Here is a 5,592-nt window from a genome sequence, read left to right on the forward strand (position 1 = left end):
GTTTGGGTTCCAGCTCCTGGGGAGGGGTGTAAGACAGGTCCCACCTGAAGACAATTTGCCCTCTCTCAGTACAAATGCCCCTAAAGCTACAGGTTCCAGCCCTGTGGGGAGTGAGGCACTGATAGGAAGGCAGTGCCCTGATTTCTCTGGGAAAATCATCTGGTCCAGCCTAGTGCACTTGGGCAAGGCTCTGGTAGCATGGCAGCCTTTAAATTCGCTCCTACAGCAATACGTATATAAAATATATGCATTTTCTCTGGCACAGGTAAAAGGCCAGCTAGCACTATTTATTAAGGCAGCTGGGGGCCCCTGTTCAAAATACTCTAGCCCCACATCTCATCTCTTTCAAGCTGCATCAGGGCTCTTGCCACAAAGACCATTTTCAAAGCCATGAATAACTTTTTCCATAAGCAGAGTAAGGGGTGAGTTTGTTATTTTGCATGACATTAAGAGTTTCCATGACCCACCCCAGACTGTGTGTACAAACATAGGTGCAACGGTGGGATACCAGGTGATTTTGGGGGGTGTTGACTTCTCCCTTTGCCCTGCTGTAACTCAGAGCCCATGGAGCCCAGCTCTGCACCCTCAGGCAGCCCAGACATCACATCCCTAAAGTCAGGATGCTGGCTCCTGTGGCTGCAGAGCCAGCTCTTTCCCTTTTTCCCAGGAGCCTGCAGGGTTCGGGAAAAAGGACTTGTAAACAAAGCAAAGTTCCAAAAATGGGTGATGATACCCAGAGCTGTAGGGATAGAATCATAGAATCATAGAATCGTAAGGGTTGGAAAGGACCTTAAGATCATCTAGTTCCAACTCCCCTGCCATGGGCAGGGACACCTTGCCCTAAACCACGTGGCTCAAGCCTCTGTCCAACCTGGCCTTGAACACCGCCAGGGATGGAGCATCCACAACCTCCCTGGGCAACCCATTCCAGTGCTTCACCACCCTCACTGTAAAGAACTTCTTCTTTATATCTAGTCTAAACTTCCCCTGTTTAAGTTTGAAGCCATTACCCCTTGTCCTACCACTACAGTCCCTAAGGAAGAGTCCCTCCCCAGCATCCTTGTAGACCCCCTTCAGATACTGGAAGGCTGCTATGAGGTCACCACGCAGCCTTCTCTTCTCCAGGCTGAACAGCCCCAACTCTCTCAGCCTGTCTTCATACGGGAGGTGCTCCAGCCCTCTTATCATCCTCGTGGCCCTCCTCTGGACTCGCTCCAACAGCTCCATGTCCTTTTTATGTTGAGGACACCAGAACTGTACACAGTACTCCAAGTGAGGTCTCACAAGAGCAGAGTAGAGGGGCAGGATCACCTCCTTCGACCTGCTGGTCACGCTTCTTTTGATGCAGCCCAGGATACGGTTGGCTTTCTGGGCTGCAAGCGCACACTGCCGGCTCATGTTAAGCTTCTCGTCAACCAACACCCCCAAGTCCTTTTCTGCAGGGCTGCTCTGAATCTCTTCTCTGCCCAGCCTGTAGCAGTGCCTGGGATTGCCCCCACCCAGGTGTAGGACCTTACACTTGGCTTGGTTAAACTTCATAAGCTTGGCATCGGCCCACCTCACAAGCATGTCAAGGTCCCTCTGGATGGCATCCTTTCCCTCCAGCGTATCAACCGAACCACACAGCTTGGTGTCGTCGGCAAACTTGCTGAGGGTGCACTCAATCCCACTGTCCATGTCGCTGACAAAGATGTTGAACAGGACCGGTCCCAACACCAATCCCTGAGGGACACCACTCGTTACAGGTTTCCAACTGGACATCGAGCCATTTACCACAACTCTTTGCGTGTGGCCATCGAGCCAGTTTTTTATCCACCAAGTGGTCCATCTATCAAATTGATGTCTCTCCAATTTAGAGACAAGGATGTCATGTGGGACAGTGTCGAACGCTTTGCACAAGTCCAGGTAGATGACGTCCACTGCTCTGCCGCTGTCCATCAGTTCCGTGGCTCCATCATAGAAGGCCACCAAATTGGTCAGGCAGGATTTCCCCTTAGTGAAGCCATGTTGGCTGTCACCAACCACCTCGTTGTTTTTCATGTGCCTTAGCATGTTTTCCAGGAGAAACTGTTCCAAGATTTTGCCAGGCACAGAGGTGAGGCTGACTGGTCTGTAGTTCCCTGGGTCTTCCACCTTCCCCATCTTGAAAATGGGGGTTATATTACCCTTCTTCCAGTCATCGGGAACTTCACCTGACTGCCAGGATTCTTCGAATATGATGGACAGTGGTTTAGCAACTTCATTCGCCAGCTCCTTCAGGACCCGTGGATGGATTTCATCAGGTCCCATGGACTTGTGCACGTTCAGGTCCTTAAGATGGTCTCGAACTTGATCCTCTCCTACAGTGGGCCTAAGGTCTTCGTTCTCACAGTCCCTGCATTTGCTTTCCAAGACTTGGATTGTGTGGTCAGAGCATTTGCTGGTGATGCCCTGTGTCCTCCCATGGGAACAAGATGTAGACTCAGGATGAACACTGAGATGTTATACCATCTGCTATATGGATGGATACTATACCATCAGGCCAGTATAGCAGAAAAGGAGCCAGGCATCAATGTTTACTGCTCTGAAATCAATCCTTTAGGACTGCAAGCTGGGATTTAAATATTCGCTTATCTGACCTAAAATAACTTCAGACCCCCTAGGCTGTATTCCTGTACTCAAAGCCCTGAACAAGAAGGTGGGAAGAGCAGAGGGGAAAAAACAACCAACCAACCAAACAGTATAATGCAGTTAATCAAAAAGAAAAATTGCAGACAGAAAAAGAATAAGAAACCTGCAGAAAACCAGTTTTCATTAAAATCAATCAATGAGCACTTCTTCCATGGGCTTTCCTCAGCTGAGCAAAGCTGAGGGTCTGAAAAAACAAGGTAAACAGCAGTCAGGAGTAACAAAGAGGTGAAAAAAATAAAGGTTTGTTTCACTCCTTGAACCTCACGCTAAGCGATTTCCAGTGAAAAGGTCAGCTAGCACATCCAGCCAATGGAAAATAGCATTTTTCTTTTAAATATGAAAACACCCTTTGAGTTTCTTTTTTGTAAGTATTTTTGTCTGCAGACCCCCTTGCTGATGCCTCCCTGGGTCAAAATGCTGCATCTGGCAGGGAATATACCCCAATGAGGCTGGAGATCAGCTCATTAACCCTATCTTATTAATAGCTGGTTTTTAAATATATCTTTATATTCTATATATTATATAGAATGCATATGTGTGTTATATTTAATATAAATACATTCTATTATATAGAATAATTATAGAATGTGTATTTTATATTGTATAATTCTGTTAGATATAATATACACAAATCTATAATAGATACACAATATATGCTATATATTGTATAGCATATTATATATAGTATATAACTATTATTATAATATATATTATTATATATTGTATATAATAAAATATAATATACACTATAATTACTCTATATTCTCTCTATATATGAGATATATCCCCCCATTTGCTTTGTCGCTAGCTGAGCACTTTCAGAACTGTGGATCTTTTCCTTGGAGGTGCCGTTTCAGCAGGCAGGGCTGAGTGACAGAGCTGGGGCAAGCACAGCCCTGGCATTCCCAGTGACCCCACGCGCCTTTTGCTACTGGTGAGTGGCAAAGCCATAGCTCGGAGGGGAGGTGCTGAGCCTACAGAGGATGCTGAGGGTAGGAAAGTCTTGTAGGTCAGGATGGATATGTATGGCCAAGTATCTCAGCAGAGCTCGATGGTGCAAATATGGCTGGTAAGAGCAATGAGAAAAACTGAAACCGTGACCCAAATTTGCAGAAAATCAATTTACAGCATCAACCAGGATAGGAGAATTGATGTGGACCAGGTCACCCAGCACACCTTTGAGGATGCTGTGCCCCATCTCCTAGCCATTCCCCCCACACTGGGACTTCCCATGGCTTCTCCCAGCCTTGCACTGATTGCTTCAGCTGGAGCAAACCCCTCTGAAACCCATTCAGAGCCAGGTTTGACTTATCTGGGAAAGGGAGCTAGGTTTCTGCCTCCCAGCCTGGGGAAAAGAAGAAATAAATACACCATGGTTGATTTTTTCACGTTCAAACACATTCCCGTCTCCAAGGCATTTTTTTTTCAGGCAATTGCTTTTACCCCATGTTGGAAATCGCTTGTTAGGATGGTGGGAAAGTGGAAAGAAGCCTTTGAGCCCCCAGGTCCAGCTGACACAAAGCTCCAGCCTTCATTACCAAGATTAAAGGGGCTGGGATTTCCTAAGCAATTAAAAACCCTGCCTAATTAAGTCAGGGCTATTAGGCAGGACTTCCAAGTGTTGCTGCTGGGAGCAGGAGCTGAGTCTGCAGCCTGGCTGATAGCAAAGGAGCCTGCAGGTAATTTCTTCAGCAAGGCAGAAAAAATGGAGATGTGCTGTGGCTCTGCAAAGATGGAAAGCATGTTCTCCATTAAAAAGAAAAAGAGGAGGAAAAAATGTCATCACAGTCTCTTGCATATTGCTAAATCAACTGTCCTACCACATCAGCAGCAAATTATCCAAGCACTGAAATACCTGGTGGGGGACAAAATATTCAGGCAGGTACTTCTGCATTAAACAAAACAAACAAAAAAAAAAAAAGTGTGGTTAAGTCAAAAAAACAAGGGACCCCTTGTGAACTGGGGCTCTCACAGCCATGGCGGGAACTATCCCAAGGTTTAGAAAAAAGCATCCCCCGCTATTTAAAAATGTTATTTTTCTTTCCACCCTTCACCTTTGAATTTCTGCTGCCTGTGCCTCCCACCACTGGCAGCAGATGAAAGCAGCTGCTAGGAGAGATGGAGCATGTGCTCCTGCTTTTGTGCTTCCCATCCTATTTTATCATCCCTCCATCCAGGCTCCTGCCTGTATCAGTGACTTCTCCATCTCCCCCTTGGCTGCCAGGCTCCTTTCCCCCTGCTGTGAGGGAAGGGGGGCACTGGAGCCCTCATTTGCATTATTTTGATTAACTTTATTTTTCACTCTTCCCTTTCTCTTTTCCTTAAAAAAAATTAATTACAAATCACGTTAATTATACTTTTAAGTCTGCTCTTTGCTGAACAGTTAAACCTCCTCAGCATTCACCTTGGCACTGAAAAAGGCAGGTCTGGGAGGCAGCAGGGACCCCCAAACCTCGTGCCATGGCTGCCTTTCCCCCAGCCACATCTACAACTAAAAAAGTTGGGAAGAACCAACAAAGATGCTCAAATCTTAAAAATACCCAGGTCTGCAGTGACAGGGATCTCTGCGAGTTCTAATCCAGGCTACAAGTGTTATAGCTCCAGATATACATACATATGCACACATGGGGGCCTAAATATATAACCCCATATGTGTATATATTTATATATATGTATGCATATATGTGTGTGTACGTATATTTGTATATCTGTCCATATATATGTGCATATCTATTTACGTGTGTATATAAATATATATGTATGTGTGCATATGCTGCACTGGTTTAGGGAGAAAGTGAGGATGGTCTTGAAGAACCCGGCATGATTCCATGCATCCACCAAATCCAGACAATGGCATCCCAGCCTTTCAGAGTCACTTTTCAAATCACTCCCCGCTCACAATCAAGCACCTGCCTGAAAGTG

This window comes from Strigops habroptila, chromosome 5, assembly GCF_004027225.2.
Source record: "Strigops habroptila isolate Jane chromosome 5, bStrHab1.2.pri, whole genome shotgun sequence".
In the NCBI taxonomy this organism is placed as follows: Eukaryota; Metazoa; Chordata; class Aves; order Psittaciformes; family Psittacidae; genus Strigops; species Strigops habroptila.